Raw genomic sequence first — 19,690 nt, 5'->3', positions numbered from 1 at the left:
GAGCGGCCACAGCGTCTTACGCAGCCATTTACACATGCCGGAACGTGCACCGCGTTTGCCGACGCCATCACATGACTGCTGAGAGAGTATACCCCCGGTATTCATAAACGCTCCTCGACTTGAACTTGACTTGCCACCGCTTTGGGCAGCGCGTTCGAAACGCGTTGAAGGTAAGGCGGAGAGGCCACAGCGTCTTACACCAGCTTCTTACACGGGCCGTAACGCGCTAGCACAAACGCGTTAGAAACGCGCTAGAAACGCGGCCTTTCGTTAATGTTGGGTATTTATTGCCATCGTGGTGCGTGTGTCCATGTCCGCTTCGTGGCGTAGTGGGCTAACGCCGCGCGCTCGGAAGCGAGGGGTCCCTGGTTCGATTCCGTGCTACGGACACAACTTCGGATTTTTTTTTCTCAGACTAGTTACACACTACTGGTTACACACTACTACTACGACGACGGGGACGGAACGGGTGCCGCTATAAGGAGCTTCGCCCCTAAAAAAGCACACACACAAAGCATTCTCAGCATCAAACTTTCTGAACCACTACTGGGAAATTAGTTTTTAACAGCGAAGCTTTTTGAGGCAGCCGTGATTTGTGGTTCGTATCAAGAAACTGCCGCGCAGTAGCCATGGCAACCATGAGGGCGTAGGAGGCGGCGCGGCGCATTCGCACGCGTTTTCCTCCTCGCCAGTATCCTCCCTTCCCGACCGCCGCCTCTCTTCTCTCCGCGGCGCGCGGAGCCAGGACGAAAACACACGCTAGCACAACGCGAAAGACGAAGCACGTAACTGACACACTAATACAACGCGCAAGACAAAGCACGTAACTGAATCGTCACCGAGTCAAATCAGCGCGTACAGCGCGTCGTAATTGCAGCCTCCGCGATCAACTTCAGAAACATTTTCAGAGCTAATTGCGGAGGCCATGCTCCGCTGTGCTGAGTACGGTGAACGCCACCTAGGTGGCGTTGGTAGTGCTTCTTGATGCCAGCGTCCCTTCGAATGCTGGCATCGAGGCGTCGTAGCGCTGAGACCACCGAAGCGTTCACTGTCGGTGCGCGTTAGTGTCATAATGCAGTACTTCTCTTTTCTGCTCGTAGGCGGCGGCACCGCCCCGAGCAAGAGCGCGGGTACACGGAGGAGTGTTAGATATATAAGGCGCGTCTGTGTAGCTCTCTGCGAATGCGTTTGTGGCGCAATGGGTTAAACGCTCGGCGATCTATCGTCGCGGACCGAGAGGTCGTGGGTTCGATTTCCAAATTTTAGAGGCGAGAGCCTGCACTAGGCTGCGCAAAGCTCAAGATACAGCGAAGCTGGTCGATTGATGTCGAGCGGCTAGCCTCCAACGCGTTCGGCTTTGGCAAGCAACAGCGTTCTTGGCACTGGGCCAACCTTGGTTAGCCTGCCTGCGTTTGTGGCATGGTAGAAACACTGTTGCTTGCCGACGCCGAACGCGTTGGCGACATTTCGCGTGACCAGCGCTGGACACCTCGGCGCCTACGAGCGACAGCGTTCCTGGCATGGCACAAACGCAGGCAGCCTAACCTAGAGCACTGCACGGGCTCGAGCTTACCCGAAAGCCCGGGCCCGGCCCGGCCCGTGGGCCGGGCCGGGCCGGGTAGAGCAGTTTTTTCTCGGGCCGGGCTCGGGCACGGCGTTTGCTTTTAGACCCGGGCCCGGGCCGGGCTCGGGTTTTTTGACGCGGGCCCGGGCCGGGCTCGGGCTTTCTGGTGGTGTGCATGTAACGTGCAGAGAGTTATTCTCGGGCGTCTCAACTCTGAAAAACATATATTTTTCGGTCTCGGGCCGGGTTCGAGTCGGGCTCGGGCCGGACATGGGTAAAGGGGTGGCGGGCCCGGTCGGGCGGGTAACGTTGATTATTTCCGGGCCCGGGCTGGGCCCGGGTCTCGCCATAACAGTTTTGATCGGGCTCGGGCGGGCATCTCAACGTAAAAACGGGCCCGAGCTGAAAAAATCGGCCCGTGCAGTGCTCTAGGCTAACCAAGGTTGGCACAGTGCCAAGAACGCTGTTGCTTGCCGACGCCGAACTCGTTGGAGGCTAGCCGCTCGATATCGATCGGCCACCTTCGCTGTGTCTTGAGCTTTGCGCCGCCTAGTGCAAGCTTTCGCCTTTTTTTACACCTCCTTTGTCTGTGGTCCTCTCACTTTTCTGCCACCAAACCTCCAATCTCTTGTTATTGATCTCTGTTGCAAACATGTTTACTTCCCCTTGCTGTCCCTGAACCCAAGGGCTTCAAGGAGGCCAGAGGAGCCTGAACCGACAGCTAGGTAAATATCTTCACATTTTAATAAAACATGTTCCATCGTTTCCCTAGATTTACAGCACTAAGCACATTAGTCTTATTCCTTGGTGTACATTTAAGGCATCCTTTCCTCGCTTTGAAAAGTAGGGAGATTCCCTTTGAGTTATCATAAATTATTTTTTTCCTGATTTTATTCTTTCCTCTTAGGTAGTAGCAGGTTTCGTTTCCATTGCCGCCACTCATGAGATTGTCTCAGCCTCTCTGACTTTGCGCTTGACGTTTTTTGTTGCCATGTTTCTTATTATACCAGTCGCATACTTGCTGATAAGGCTCCCAGTTCTTTTCCTCCACTGCAATGGTTTTTCCTGTACAAATACCTGAACACTCTCAGAACCACATTACTTTCATATTCCTCAGTACTTTTTCAAAATCAATTATACACTAAGCTTCCCTCACTTCAAAACTTGTCCAGCCCCGCACAGCCTAATTTGAAGTCTTCCCGTGAGCGCCCAATGCAAGGCCTCCCAGTGACCTTTGGTTGCCATCGACTTCTGATTGCGCCCTTACTTCAAACAAACAACCGAATTTCCAAATGTAAGTCCTGGAACCATTACACCTTTTTACATAACCCGGAGCCGCTAGTACCTACTGTATCCCCATAGCGCTCTGTGTTTCAATATGGCCGCATTTCTCTTTCCCTTAGCATTTATTGTTTTTACCTGTGTTTCCATATATCTACAGCCTTCGTTTATCCATACACCAAGGTATTTGTATTATTTTACTGGAGGTACTTGCTGGCTTTGTATTGACACTGTCTGTTCACTGTTTTCAATGAATACCATAAAACCTGATTTTCAAACGCTATATTTTCAACCTAAATTGTCACATTTCTGTCCACAGATATTGCATATCACTTTGTTTGCTGCTTAGCACTTTGCTTGTTAGCAAGAAACACAATGTCGTCCGCATTATACGAACCTGGAAGCTGCAGCTCTACTATTGTGCCCGCCGGTTTGTACGAGAGATTAAACGCGATGTCGATTCCTTCTATAGCGCCCTTTCCATCCTTACCATGTACATCATAAACAGCAGCGGGGATAAAGGGTACCCATTCAACGTGAATGGTATTTTCTCGGTAAATCTCCCTCAAAAATTTGGGAGGACGCTTAAGCTTCGCTTCTAAGAGTGGAACGCGATAGCATTCAAAGATCCCTGACTGCATGCTTCTCAGGCTTCCCGACAACTGCAGCTTAAGCAACCGTAATGGCACGGCCACTACATAAAAAAAAAAAAAAAAAGGTGCGGCCTGCTGCGTGGCGCCGAAACGGCGTCTCGGGCATAGTTCGCCTCGCGCCCGCTCTGGCGCCACTGCTCTGGTACAGCTAGGGAGCCTACATTCAAAACAGCGCTTGCATGTAGGCTCCCTAGGTACAGCCTTTCACGGAGAAGCGCTTCCACAGCCGCGTTGGTACGCGTGACAGTGACTCTAATCAGGCTATGTGAAAAGTTTGCCATAGGAGTGCCAATCTTTAGTAGAGTGGGCCTCAATGCTCTCCGTGAAGGCTGCCCGGATGCAGGCACTGAGGAGGGTGGCCAAAGGGCCCTGACGCCTTTTTGCCGGAAGTTTAACTGTTCCAAAGCTTAAGATACAGCGAAGCTGTATCTCTGTTCTCTGCAATCTGACAAGTGCGGCAGGTTGGGCAGGTTAGTAAAGATGCATGACTTGAAATCATCAGCGCGCAAAGAAACAGTGGCAAAATAAGATACGCAGAAATGACAAGCGCTTGTTCTGTGTACGTTTCTCTCTTCTGCCTCCGTTTCATTTTTATTTTTTACGTGCTGCTCATCTTAGATCTTGCCCGTGTTTCTGATTGGCATGTCTCTCCCAACAGCTCCACTTACCATCGCGCTTGACATGAAACTCACCTTGTTAACCCTCTCGTGCACCCTCCTTCCCCCCAGAAAAAAGTTTTGGCTACGTCCCTGGATGTACGTTATTAAGTCACGAATTGGAAACCACACACGAATGGGCGTGAGCGTGTGGAAAATTTATAACTGTATGGGCAGGCGACAGAAGTGTGAAATGATTCGACGAGCACCTTAACACTTTTACTGCAACTTTATTGTAAATAACGAAGAGCTTATTCACAGGTGGAAAACCTTCCTTGACAGAGGTTTATGCGACAGCGTCAGAACTCGCTCTACAGTTGCATTTGTATTCCCAGCCCCATTCGCTATAAGAGGCCGCAGCAACTTTTAAAAGAATGTTTTGAAAAGCTCCTCAGTGTGAGCGTGGTCATTTCTTTCACATATGAATTGTCCACAGTGAGTGAGATGTGGAAGGCAAGGCTGACGTCAGAGGGTGGCACAACTTGTTCCTTTTTCTGACGTCGTCTGCCTTCATAACGCGCTGAACAAAGGTGCAGGTGAACATACCAGCGAGCTGTCGCTCGGCTCCCACTTGCTTCCTTTCCCTGACGGCCCTTGGCGAGAAATATACTTCAGCCACGCTTCCCGACGGTGTAGATCCCAGGGTAATCCGTGGTACTTTACAGTAGCGTCTCTTCTCGCGTTCAAGTTGCACAGCGGCACACAACAGCTTCGCGGTATCACACTGCTAGAAAAAACGTCTGCCACACATGGGCACACCAAATAACCGACTCAAGCACAGGAAACATGAGGCAAGCTGCCCACACACACGATCACACAAAAAATGGCCGCGTATCTGCGTGCTTCGCTGCAAATGTCGTCGAAAAACGATAGTCTTCTGCCGGCCGTACTACATGAGTGCTGGTCTGATCCGCGGCCACCCGTGATGCTGTTCTCGTACCATTTCCGTCCTGGCATGATAAATGCAATGGAGGTTTGTTTGAACAGATTTCATTTTACCGCATTATCACTGCTGGCATGCCATGTGTTCGTACCTCCACGATATGTCAGCAAAGTTTCGGTCGCGTGTGGTATACTGTATAGCATGATAGTTTGCAAAGAAGAACCATTTGTGAGACATGAATGTATTTTATTGCGTGGAAGGGTCAATGGCTGTGCGCATGTACTACTGGTGCGCCGAAGTAGACGCCTTCCCGTCTCCGGTGACGCCAGGGTGTGAGGCACGGTCACGTTCCACAGGGGCACTGGTACCACTGGCACACTGAGTGTCACCATGACATCCCTCGTCGTCCGACGCATTGGCAACCAAGCAGAGCAGAGGTCTGTGTACGCTGAAGTAGGAGGCGTACTTCAGTACTTCCACGTTCTTTAGCCCGCGTTGGAAGACGTGGTCGAGAGCCGTTCCAAACCGGGTTGTAGGCACTTCGCTTTCGCTTGCCAAGCTCCTTGCGCTAGCCGCTCGGCTCGTTGCTCGGACGTTTCCTGGGCACGCTTGAGACGACCAGCGTCGACACGCCGGCGCTTCTCCGCTGCAATTGGGTCGTCGGTCTTTTCCCTGCGTTGTCTGGGCATGTCTTGTAGAGTGGGTTGTATTTCATCAAGCGGCCATTTATGTTTTGCCCTGCCTCAGACAGCGCTTCCTTTATGTTGAATCGGCCGCATCTGGCTGGCATTGATAAAATTGAGGAGGCGGAATCGGCCGCATCTGGCTGGCATTGATAAAATTGAGGAGGCGCTGCGTGAGACATGGACGCCATCTGGCAATACATCGGGAAACATGAGCTTGTGCAGAGGGTTTCCTTCCTCCATGGCAGAGGGCGCTCGTCGGCATGCAGTCGGGGAAACACGAGCTTGTGCAGAGGGTTCCCTCCCTTCGTGGCAGACGTCGTTCGTCGGCGCGCATAGCATGGCATTTTCAGCGCAGCTTAAGAAACTAGGGTCTTTAGAGTTACGTATCTATGTATTTTCTTTTAAAGGAACACACCTCCTAATACTTACCTAGTGATGTTGCGCCTCAGATATGCGTAATATTTACTTTTTGATCGATAACGTTCACAAGTATGAACAGCCGTACCAGTTTAAGTAGTGTGGGCGGTAAGCAAGTGGTCCAACTTTGGCCGGGTGGCTGAATCGGGTGACAGACAGACAACAGAAAGACAGACAGACAGACAGACCAAATTTTCAGCGTTTAAGTTCCCCAAGAAAGACTATCGTCTTTTAAAAAATCTCACGAGAATGCGCACGAAAAAGCACACCAACACGCATAAATCCTGAGGCAACCACACTGTAGCACGAACCAGCGTCTGCCTTGTGTACCGGAGCAGTGGCGTCCTCACCAAAAAAAAAAAAAATTACGTCATCTTCCCGTAGAGGAACCCTGAGTAGTATGCGAAGCAGCCATGGGGTCGACTCGAAGTTCGGGATCGGCCTGTCGCCGCTGCCGTTTTGTGGCAGCGGCTCGAGCCCTCTTCTCCGCGGCGCTGTCCACGGTGCAGACACTGGCGTTGACGCTGCCGCTGTCCGTGGCACTCATCGCGGCGTTGCGGGAGGAGAATGAGAGGACTCAGAGGAGCGGACCGCTCGCGCGCGCGGTCATTATACCTCGAGCTACAGTGGCGCCCCCAGCGGAGTATGCAGCGCCTACCGTCGTGCCTCTAACCTAAGCTGCTTCGCATTATCGCGCGCGGAGCCGCAGGTGTTGCCATTCGTTGCGCAATCCGGAGAGGAGCGTCGCAGAGGAGTGGAGATGAGACAAGGAGAGGAGGAGGATGCGCATGCGCAGTGCGGGTGTGGAAGCCGCACGGCGGATGGAGGGACGGACAGAGCCGCCGGCAAGAACTGCTTCGCATTTAAAAATGACCGCATATCCACGAAGTGAATGATAATGAGTGGGCGAAGCACCGGGAGATCATTCGGTTAACCGTGAATCCCCCGACGCCGGCAAGCGCAACGTTGGGCAAGCGGACCCTGAGGCCGTGAGAGCCCGGGAAGCGGCGGCAAAACGCCGGAAGCGTTCTCTACCTGAGGTTGGTGGCGTCGATGCTCGGTTAAAGCGCGACGCCGGCAAGCGGACCCAGAGGCGGCGAGAGCGCGGGAAGAGGCGGCAAAACGTCGGAAGCGTTCTCTACCTTAGGTTGGTGGCGCCGATGTTCGGTTCAAGCTAGGGAGCCTACATTCAAGCGCCGTTAAAGCGCTTGCCTGTAGGCTCCCTAGTTCAAGCGTGAGCTTCGCGAACCCTCAGCTCCGGGTCCGCTTGCCGGCGTTGCCGTTTTGCTTCAGCTTCCCGCGCCCTAGACTCCGGGTCCGCTTGTTGCCTGCCTCGCCGTGCTACAGCAGCTTTGCAAGCCCTCCACTCCACTTGCAGTTGAGCCGCCACTCTCGCCTTTTCATCCATAGCGGGCGCGCCGTTATCAGAAGCGACCGTTATAAGCCATGGCTGAAGAGAGAAAGAGCGCGCGTCGGGAACGAACGCCCTTGTGCACCGACCGTTATCATCCATGGCTGAAGAGAGAAAGAGAGCGCGCGTCGGGAATGAACGCCCTTGTGCACCGCAGCGCCCCTAGTAGACTCTATGCAAACTGCAGCTACGGACGACTAGGGAGGGACAAGGCTCGGCCCTAAGGTGCTTCGCCCCTAAAACAGCGGCCGCAACTGTCAACTCAGCCGAGACGCGTTCGCCCATTGACCGCGACGCGACGCAGCAGGCCGCACCTTTTTTTAGGGGCGAAGTACCTTAGGACCGAGCCTTGTCCCTCGTCGTCCTCCGGTGTCCGTAGCTCTGGTTTGCATGGAGACCGCTAGGGGTAGGGGCGCTGCGGAGCTCAAGGACTATGTAAGCGCTATATATACTGTACACATGTAATGTATATATATATATATATATATATGTGTGTGTGTATATATATATATATATATATATATATATATATATACGTTCATCTTCATGTATCTACATATACATGTATACATACATACGGCTTCAGGTTCCGGCTTCTGGAGAACGCTTCCGGCGTTTCGTCGCCGCTTCCCGCGCTCTCACCACCTCTGGGTCCGCCTATGGGCGTCGCCGTGCTGCTGCACTGATCACAAGACAGTCTTAATGGAGAGAAAACGAAGTCCGTACCTCAATACCATATACGACCAATAAAACAGCATTCTATATACTCTACACATGTGTTGTCACTCATTTGCATGTTCGAGTGGGCAATGTACGGGGGATTCACGGTTACCCGAATCACGGCCACTGGATAAAAAAAAAAGTGCGGCCTGCCACGTGCATCGAAAATGGTTTGATCCGCCGCAGCGCCACACGTCGGGAGGCTGTTGTCTGGCATCAGCATAGCAAATGCGTCAGGAACGCGCCTGGAACGCTGTCGCGCGTGCAAGCCGGCGCGTTCCATCGCGAATGACTAGCGCCGTTCAGCCCAGCCAAGCGGCCGACAATGCAACTATGGCCGTGACGTTCGCTCCCATTCACGGAGGAAGGTTTGTGGTGGTGGTGGTGGTGGATTGTAGCAACAGGCGGGTTTAGGCTGGGGATCAAGGCTGGCAATTTCTCCGCCTGAGCGTCTCTTACAATATCGATGAATGGTTTCACCATATCTCCATCAAACCAGTCTCTCTTAAGAATTCTATAAGGAGACGTGAAGTTTCTGTGTGGGCTATTACTGATCCCTCGGGAAATACAAGGTGTTGCAGGCACGCATGCGGAAGGTCCTTTTTTTGTAGATTCTCCAGGAGAGCGTCCCTTTCAACTTGGAATTGCTGGCATGACCACAGAAAGTGTTCAATATCTCCTGTCTCGTCACATGCCGTACAGTTCGGAGAATTGATTCGTCCCGTCTCAAATAACCAGGCCGGTGTACTAGCAGATCCTGTCCTGATTCGATATAAAAGTGATGCTTCCTCTCGATGAAATCTCTTGGTTACGCAGAGCATATGTGGTGGAACCCAAAGCGACCCAAAGTGATTTCGAATGTCCGATTTTTTCACTTGATTACTCCTTGGAGCCTTGATTTTGGGAGGATGATAGGGCGCTGCGTATGCAAGCGCATCAGCTTTTTCGTTGCCAGTAATACCAATGTGGGAGGGAATCCACTGAAACTTTACCGTGAAGCCTTTGTTCTTGAGTTCTTTCACAAGGGCTAGTGATTTTCGTGGGAACTTGGTGGATGGCAGACCGCGGTATAGTTGTTGTAACACGGCCTTTGAGTCCGTAAGGACAACCACCTTCTGCGAAGGCAGAGACTTTAGTTTGCGCAGCGCAGAAGCTATTGCTACGCCTTCTACAACTGTCGACGAGGCCATACAGTCTAGACGGCCAGACCATGTATATCTCAGAGAGGGAATACAGAATGCAGCTGCACAGCGGTCTTCGTCTGCTTTGACAGAGCTATCTGTGTATACTTGTAGGTGGTTCCGGTAAGTCGTGTGCAAATGTTGTAGGACTAATGACTTGGCTTCTGCAGATGGAATGCAGCTCTTTGACTGCAATCGTGGTACACTTAAGTCGCATGTGATGTCCTCGAATGTCCAGGGCGGTTCTATCTTTTCCCTCTGTCTCGAGCAGCGCAATCCTAAGACGCGAAGTGTGTTCAGTGCTGCATAAAAATGTGACCGTGGCCTGTTACTTATACGTCTTAACAGGGCTTTCCCGGGCGTAGACTCACTCAATCGTAGTAACTGGATCATGAGACTCTGGGAAGCCTGAAGTCGCAAAGGGCGTGACTCAGCTTCGCAGAGCACTTTCTTGTTCGACGCTGGCTGAGGGACTCCAAGGCAAAGTCGAATACATTTTCTGTGGATGGCTTCTAAGCGCTCGTATTGGCTATCTGAGGGTGACATCAGAGGTAGCTGGTACAGGATCCGACTGGTAACCAACGCTGTATGTAGCCGTAGCATCGATGTCGGGTGGTTGCCCCAGCGTATGCCAGCGACTCGCTTGAGCACATGTAGCCTCTGTGACGATGACGTCACGACGTGGTCAACAGCGTGGCGCCAGATTAGCCTGTGGTCCAAGGTAACGCCAAGAAATCGGACGTTGGTGACTTGTCGAATGTGGTGTCCGCCCATGTTCAGCTTCAAGCGTGTAGATTTTCTTTTAACTCCAGGAAATAGTATGAATGATAATTTCTCTGCTGATAGTGATAGTCCAAGCGTTGCCAAGTGGCCTTGAATGACATTTACTGCTCCCTGGGCTATTCGTGCGAGGCGCCGATGCTGATAGCCGGAGACCCATATGCAGATATCATCGGCATATATAGATATCTTCACTGGTGTTCGATGGTTTAGTACTCTTGGGAGGCTAGCCATGGCGATGTTAAACAATAAGGTTTCTTGCTCCGTGCTCCCATTGTAGCGCGCCCGACGCGGCAGGCTGCACCTTTTAGGGGCGAAGCTCCTTAGGGTGTGGGTCTGTCCCTCCTCTGTAGTATGTAGTAGTAGTAGTAGTGGTGGTCGTCGTCGTAGTAGGTAGCCACGTCTACTTTTATGAAAAAAAAGTTGTCGCAGTTTCACCTGAAAGGCGAAGCATCAATTGCGATAGCAAATTTGTAGAGAGCTATACGGAGTAAATGATATTAGCTTTATCAGCTGTATAAACTTGGACATGCAGCAGCACCGGCAACACGCAGAACTGTTGTCGACGCCGTCGGCGTTCTGCCCGCGTTCGCTCAAAATGCGTGCGGCGTTGGTGACTGTTGCCGGAGCCTCTGATATAAATAGGCACTTGGTGCCGCAGCTAAACGTCGCCTGCCTTCCCCTCCCCCTCCCCCACGGCCTCTCGCGCCTCGGAAGAAGGCGCGTTTGCTCTACATATATGATGATTGTAAAGGAGTAAAGAGACGCCTATACTTCTGCAGCCCTTAAGCGAGCACGGCGCAGAACGCGCGTTTGTTCTCCGCCGTGCGGTCACTCCCCGTAAAAGCGCGCGCCCCTCGCGCCCTTTCACTCGCACATACAGCGTTCGGCGCGCGGCGACGATTTCATCTCCATTGACGTCATACGGAACCTCACGGCGACGGCGACGGCGACGCCGACGGCAGAAATCTGCTTTTGAGTGTCCATATAATTGCTATCGCAATAAAAAGAAATTCCGATAGTTGTGTCCGTAGCGCGGAATCGAACCAGGGACCCCTCGCTTCCGAACGCGCGGCGCTAACCACTACACCACGAAGCGCAACCACGATGACAATAAATACCCAACATTAACGAAAGACTGCGCGTTTCTAATGCGTTTGTGCTAGCGCGTTACGGCCCGTGTAAGAAGCTGGAGTAAGACGCTGTGGCCTCTCCGCCTTACCCCCGTATTCATAAACGCTGATGGCGTCGGCAAACGCGGTCCACGTTCCGGCATGTGTAAACGGCTGCGTAAGACGCTGTGGCCTCTCCCCCTTACTAGAGAGTACTGCACGTTTCTAACGCGTTTGTGCTAGCGTCCCCTTAAGCGGGAGATGGTGCAATTATAATGAAGGGCGCTGTTACAAAATAGGAATGACGTCACATATGGCGCGTGTCATTGGTGGAAGTCAATCGTTCGATTTAGTGCGGCGAGACTGGGTGAATTACACTGAAGATTCATGGTTTACCGATGATTCCCTCCGGAGCTTCGCCCACTCATCATCATTCACCCCGTGGATATGCGGTGATTTTTTTTTATGGAGCGGCCGTGGTAATGGTTACCGGGAAACACTGGCGGGGAACGCTACGCACGAAGGCGAGCTTTCTGGTAGAAACGCGGCCTCTTGTGTGGGGTGATCCCGAAGATATGGCACATCCGCGCCACAAAAATGGCATAGTTTCAGGTTTCCGTTTTGGTTTCGTACTTTTAATATTTCAGTCTGAGAAGATTTACCATAAAAGGCATGCGCTGTGGGTGTTTTGTTTCATGACGTTTGTTTATGGATTGTCATTCTCAAAATTCCGAGGAATAGCTTTGCCAAGAATGCAAGACAACGTATGAGCAACATAAATTATAGAATGGCGTGGCATACCTAAATATATTTGGAGGGCCTGCGTGGTTGGGGATGGTTTTCTCGGCCATGGGCGCCATAGTCGCCGCCTACACTGACGCCGGATTTTCTGCGACACAGGGCCCTTAACGCTAAAATGATCGACAACTAAAACTAAGTTCCACTTGTGGAACAGATCAATATAATACGAAATACCTCAAAAACACGAAAGAGTGCGGTTCAATTATTCTAGAGTCTTTTTTCGCAATCGTATGACTCTTGTACTTTACCAGGTGACTGGAAAATAGGTAAAATTGTGCGAATTTTCAAATCAGGTAAACGATATAGCCCGTTAAACTTTCGACCTATTTCACTCACGTCAGTTCCATGTAAGATTTTTGAACATATCATTTTTACACATCTTGTCAACTATCTAGCGGATAACAGTTTTTTCTCGACTTCGCAACATGGCTTCCGTAAGCTTTTCTCGTGTGAAACCCAACTTATCACCTTCGCAAACAACTTACATGAGTATATTGACTCCGGATTTTTTGTAGATTGTATTTTTTTAGATTTCGCCAAGGCTTTTGATAAAGTTATTCACTCCTCACTGTTACATAAACTAAATGCGTTAAATATTAACCCACAAGTACTTGATTGGATTCGCGAATTTCTTTCCTGTCGTGTCCAGTATGTTACAGCTAACGGCTCCGTTTCTCCATTGGCTCCAGTCGGTTCCAGCGTACCTCAAGGGCCAGTCCTTGGACACCTTTATTTCTCATTTATATCAATTATCTAACTGCTAATATTTCTTCCCAAGCTTGTTTATTCGCCGACGACTGTGTCATTTACCGGAAAATAGCCAACGCTTCCGACGTAAATCACTTCAGAACGATCTAAATATCGTAACAGAGTGGTGCCACACGTGGCGTATGGAATTAAACGTTGCTAAATGCAAAAGCATGCGCGTAACTAGGCGTGATGTTATCTCTCCGTCCTACTTTCTTAACAACTCCCTGCAAACCACAGCTTCCTATCACTATCTTGGTGTTTACATATGCAGTGCCTTATCATGGAAACATCACGTTGATTATTTATTAGCTAAAGCAAACCAAACTTTAGGTTACTTAAGAAGAAACTTTTACCTTGCCCCGCTGTCACTAAAACTGTTACTTTATACAAACTACGTTTGGCCCCAGCTAGAATACGCCTCGTCTGTGTGGGATCCGCATCACTCTACATTGATACAGGGCATAGAGGCAGTGTAAAATTGCTCCGCTCGCTTTATTTCAGCTAACTATAATCGCAGTGCCAGCGTCACAGAAATGGAAGCTACTCTTGGTCTTCCTTCCCTGGCCAACCGTAGAAAGCAGTCACGCATTTGTCTTTTTCACAAAATGTACTACCACAACCCGGCTCTTCGATCCTTGTTCATCCTACCAGCGCCATTTCGCTCACACCGGCTTGATCATCCGCATAAGGCTAAGATACCGTATTTTTCAACTACTGCAGGCTCGCAATCTTTTGTCAGTAGAACCGCAAGGGACTGGAATCACTTACCCGCCTTCATAACGGACATAGCTGATTCAACTGCCTTTAAAAATGCCCTATCAAGCTTATTGTAGTACCACACATTACGTTCTTCTGTGCTTTATGTCAGTATGTAATTATTCGGTCTAATGCTTCGTATATGCTGTATATGTTTTGTACAATTCTGTGTCATGCTTCTATCTTTATGTTATCTTTATGTTATTATTTTTGTGTTCGCTTTTACTTTGTGTGCCCTTCCCCTCTGTAATGTATTTATACCTTGAGGGTACTGAAAATAAATAAATGAATAAATAAAGAAATAAATAAGTAAGTAAATAAATAAATATATAAATAATGCTGTCGCGTTAAAAAGCCTTCCCCTTCCAGAATATGCCACAAACTGTTGCAGTCTATGTTTTAATACGCTCCGGAAATGTCTAAAAAAGGCAATTGTAACAGTCTCCTTTTCTTTTCGGGATATTTCATTCTTCTTTTTGGGGTTTTACGAGCCAAAAAGAGTTCGGATTATGCATACCGTTGTGGACGGGCTACGGATTCATTTTGACCACGTGGAGTTCTTGAACGTGCACTACAACGCAAGCACACGGACATTTAAACGACGATAGTCTTTCTTGGGCTACCTAAACGTGAAAGACTTTGTCTCTCCATCACTCGATTCAACCGCCCCGCTAAAGCCAAGCATGAGGAGAGGAGGTGCAGAGAGAGAGAGAGAGAATGAAAGACAGACTGAGTGAGAGTAATAAATAAATAATATAAACTACTTTGGTGAGGCGGGCTTTGAGCCCGAGTACCCACTGTCCGAAAGCGAGCGCCATGACCACTAGGCTATACACCCACGCTTGTAAAACATGCATTTATAGGAACCATATGATTGCGTTGTACCAACGATTGTACCAGAACTTGGTATAAGCGAGAGAAGGAGAAAATGAGAGCGAGCGAGAGAGAGACATTTAAAGAAAGAGAGAGAGAGAGAAAGAAGGAGAAACACAGAGAGAAAGGAAGGACAGAAAGAAATGAAAAAAATGTCGCAGTTTCGCCCGAAAGGCGAAGCGTCGATTGCGATAGCAAATTAGTAGAGAGCTATTCGGAGTAGGGATAGTAGTTTTATCGGCTGCATAAACTTGGACACATTGGCTTACTAACTGAATTAACAATCGTGGTGTCAGCGCGCACAAGCAAACATGAATAGATCACACTGAATCACCGCAGCCAACGACTGTCAAAACACTGGCAGCAAGCGCAGGTTCGCGCGGTCTATCGCTTCAACGGAAGCTGAGCGGCGAATGCACAGCGCATACAAAGGTCAGAGCCGTGTGGGGTGCGGGCGACCGGCACCGTCGGGCAAAGGAGAAGTTGTTGGCAGAGGAGAAGCTGCCCCCCCCCCCCTCCCCCCCTCTTCCCGTTTCTTGCTTTCGCGTGGGAGATTGAGTGGCAAGATACGCCTTTGGTGCCGGAGCACAGCGCCGCCCCGCCCCCCTCCCTGCCATACCCCCTCGGCTTTTCGCGCGACGGTCGCGTTTGCTTTCCACCGTGCGTTCGCTCTCCTTGATAGCGCGCGGGGGAGTTCGCCCTCCGTGATAGCGCGCGTCCCCCGCCCTCTTTCGCTCGCGCATACGGCGCGCGGCGACGATTTTATCGCCCTTGGAATCTATACGGAACCTCACGGCGACGGCGACGGTGACGCCGACGCCAGAAATCCGGTTGAAGTGTCCATATAATTGCTATCGCAATAAAATGAAGCGCTGCAAATGAAAAATTCAACGCGTTAGAAATGGTGTCGAAGAGAAGCTACGCGTTAAAAACAAGCCGACTGAAGCCGCATCTCTGTAGCCGGCTTTAAGCCAACAATCATAAAAGGTCCCAAGAGGTGACGCGAGAGCATAATTTGAATTAATTCAGCAAAACCACCATTCACCCAGCAAGGGAGGAGTGAGAGGGGAGGGGAGAGCGTGAGGGGGTGTTACATATCAGAGAGGGTGTTGCGTATCGGAGAGATCGAGAGGGTGTTACGTATCAGTAGCGGCAGAAAACTATCGCCCTTCGACGTCATTTGCAGCGAAGCAAGCAGATATGCGGCCAATGTTTTGCATTGCGCCTGCATCGAAATGCGGCCGCCACGCCCGGGAGTCGATCCCGCGACCTCGTGCTCAGCAGCGCTCTCTGGATATTAAATGCGAAGCACTTTTTTGCGAACATTTCCTACTTTGACAGTATCTATCTAGCCGCTTACGTCTCTGTGCTCTCATGGTCGTTTCGTTAACTTGGTATACATGTACCAAAATTGGCATACTATGAAAAAAGTATATGACGAACATAAATGATATGTCATGTCATGCGTGTCATGTAGGTCATCACAATGACCCAGTAAAAAATATTAAAACTAAAAAACCGTTGAAATGGCTTAGGACGTGGGAACTAAGTGAAGGAAACACTAAAAGATGGTGCTAGAAATCATAGTCATGACCTTGACCGAGCAAAAATGACAATGACTCAGCGAAACAAGCTTAACATTCTTAGCACTGGAATGTGATCGGACGTGGGCACTAAGTGAAGGAAACACTAAAGGATGCTGGTAGAAGTCATAGTCATGAGCATGACTCTGCAAAAATGACAATGACTCAGCGGAAACAGATTAACACTAAAAAACCACTGAAATAGTTTCGGACGTGGGTACTAAGTGAAGGAAACAATAAAGGATGGCTGTAGAAATCAGTCATGAGCATGACTCAGCAAAAATGACAATGACTTAGCGAAACAACATTAACATTAAAAAACCACTGGAATGCGATCGGACGTGGGCACTAAGTGAAGGAAACACTGAAGGATGATGGTAGAAATCAGTCATACGCATGACTCACCATAAATGACAATGACTCAGCGAAAAAAGAATTAATACTCTAAAACCATTGGAATGGGTTCGGACGAGGGCACTATAAGTGAAGGAAACACTAAAAAGATGATGGTAGAAATCATAGTCATGACCACGACCGAGCAAAAATGACAATGACTCAGCGCAAACAGATTAACATTCAAAAACCACTGAGATGGTTTCGGACGTGGGTACTAAGTGAAGGAAACACTAAAGGATGGCTGTAGAAATCATAGTCATGAGCATGACTCAGCAAAAATGACAATTACTCAGCGAATAAAATATTAACACTCAAAACCTATTGGAATGGGTTTGGACGTGGGCACTAAGTGCAGGAAACACTAACGGATGATGGTAGAAGTCATAATTGTGGGCATGACCCAGCTAAAGAGAGGATGACTCAGCGGAAAAAAAGATTAACACTCAGAAACCACTGGAATGGGTTAGGACGCGGGCACTAAGTAAAGGAAACACTAAAGGATGATGGTAGAAGTCATAATGATGGGCATGACTCAGCGAAAAAAGATTAACACTCAAAAACCAATGTAATGGGTTCGGATGTGGTACTTAGTGAAGAAAAAGGCTAAAGGTTGATGGTCGAAGTCATAATCATGAGCAAGCCTAACGCTTTCGCCTTAAGGTCTCTTAGGTGTAGCTAAAGGAACTCCAGAGGACTCATGACATGAATGTCATGACATGCGTGTCATGTAGGTCATGAAAGAGCCACCTACGCCTTGGTGCTCTCATGGTCGTTTCGTTAACTTCGTAGGCTCCCCGCACACTGCTTCGCATAACATCGATTCCCACAGGGCGGGGGATCTGCCGGATTTTTCAATACACTGAGTAAGAACGAATAAGTCATCATTTAGACGCCTACCAACTTTGAAGCCATTCTGAAGCTCTCCCAATATGCCGTTATGTTCTTCCCATTCTGCAGTTTTATTTTATTCGCCTGCATTGCTAACCTGCATATATTACCGATATAATGGTCAGTCGTCTATATGAGTGAATTCTATCTTTTGCTCCTTACTTTCATAAACTAAATTCATTCTACTTGGTCGCCAATTGTCTGGTATTCGCCTATCTTGCAATCTTTTTTCTACTGTTTTCGACAGAGCTTCCTTGCTTTTTGGTTCTAGTTCATAAATCAGCCTAACGGGAACCTTGTCTAACCATGTGGCTGTGCGTCTAGGAGTTCTTTCTTCGGCTTTCTTCCAGATGAAATTGCTCAGCGCCAGCTACTTTCCCATCAGTTCTCGTTCGTGCTCTTTTTTTCTCTCAGAGACCACCTTGCCATTGACTTGAAATGATTCGGCTGTTATTTTTCAGATGTAAATTAATGCCGCGTCTCGTTCCGGTTTGTATCCATCTTCGTCTAGGATATGTTGTTTTATTGTCCCAGAATTCCTGCCTAATAAGTTAACGTGCTTCTAAAATATTCTAGCTGCGGCCTTCTTTTTCTCATGTATTTCTGACAAGCAACCTTCACTTTCACCTTTAAGTTTTGCTTGAACCAGTATGTGAACCGTAGTTTTTTTTTCGTGGATACAACGAGACCATGCACAGGTGCGGTTATTTTTCTCTACCTACTGCCCATTGCTACGCAGAAAACGTGTCAGAAGTTCATTTCCACGTGACAGCAGGTTTTTTTCGGGTGGTTGTAAATGTTCAGAGCAAGATTTGCCTCAGAAGCTCTTACTAAATACACGGGCACGGAGAAATGGTTTTAGATCGACGTTCACCAATTTTGGTATGATTTCTTTTATTAAGAAGAAAACGTTACAGCTATCATCTACTGGAAGCAGATAGCACGATAGCAAGCTACATCATTGCATCATTGCATAAATATAGCAAGCTACATCGATATAGTGAATCACATTGATCCAACCACACCTTCTTTTCTAACGCAGCGACTAAGCGTAAGCTTTTTGTTCACGTCGCTGTATGCTGCCAGCTAGTATTAAAGAGCTAAATAGAAATATTGCAAATACATGACACGCTTTCTGGTATCTCTAGAGAAGACAGACGAATTCGTATAAAACCACATGGTATTTAACTGTTTCCTTAAAGATGTGTTGGCGGCAGACTGGCGGAGGATAACAAAATTAGTTTTTGACCTCGCGTGGTGTCCAACTAATGCACTAAAATGCTCAACATGGCTTTGCCGGTTTTGCGCCGAATGGAATGAATGTAAATGTTTGAACAAAGAGTGATCGAGGTCTTTCATTGTTTAGGGAATTTAAGAAGTCAGTATTTTCTAATGTATTTCTGTATACAGTAAATAAACTATGTTCTCGCCTCTAAAAACCAACAGATGCACTCCTTTAATTTATTAATTATGGCAGAATTGGGATATTGCTGGATATTTCGCATCGAGCTGGCGCCATTAAGCCATGTATTGTGCCAAAATAACTGGTGCCATCTCACGTCGTCTCACAGAAACGTTTGCATCGCGAGCATCAGAAGCTCGCCTGTGTGTTGAAATGGCTCGCCGCAGAGTGTTGAAATGGCGTTTGTGTATTGGAATTTTGTTCACAGAAAACTAACTTTAACAAAGGCCTCCAATTGGAACACTTTCAGTTGATCACCACAACGACAACAACAAGAAAATCTTGAGGCAATCTTTGACGTGTTTGCGATTTACAGGTCAATAATACATGGTGTTTCAGCGAACACTTTCAAAAAATATTTAAGCGTTGCCTGTGGCAGATAGCACAATTATAGTTGATGAACTGGTCTACTCGAAGAGGCGGACATTACTTGCACAAGAAATTGAAATGCAAAATTGGCTAATTATTAAAAATTAACCTAATTAAGTTTTCACTTCATTATCTTACGGCCCATATTGTCATTTACAAATTGTAGCCGTGGAGTACGCAAGGCGGATCCACTTGAAACGAATTCTCAGGATGACCCCAGTTTCGAGATATTAATTCCCGAACTTTGCGGGGAAATGCAGTGGCGTTCCAGTTACTTGCTTAACAAAGCGTCGTTTTATGCATTGAAGCACAACATAACTGGAATGCCAATGCATATGCGCCAACACGAATACCACTGAATGTGCCAATCTAACATCTCTTCAAATTTTTTTGTACACAATGTTATCCGCATCAAGTTTAAACCAGCATTCTTCAGGGTATTCTTTTGGAATAGTATTCACAATAGAA

This window comes from Dermacentor silvarum, chromosome 6 (genome assembly GCF_013339745.2).
Source record: "Dermacentor silvarum isolate Dsil-2018 chromosome 6, BIME_Dsil_1.4, whole genome shotgun sequence".
In the NCBI taxonomy this organism is placed as follows: Eukaryota; Metazoa; Arthropoda; class Arachnida; order Ixodida; family Ixodidae; genus Dermacentor; species Dermacentor silvarum.
The sequence above is the reverse complement of the archived record's forward strand: the minus strand, read 5'-3'. Positions refer to the sequence as shown.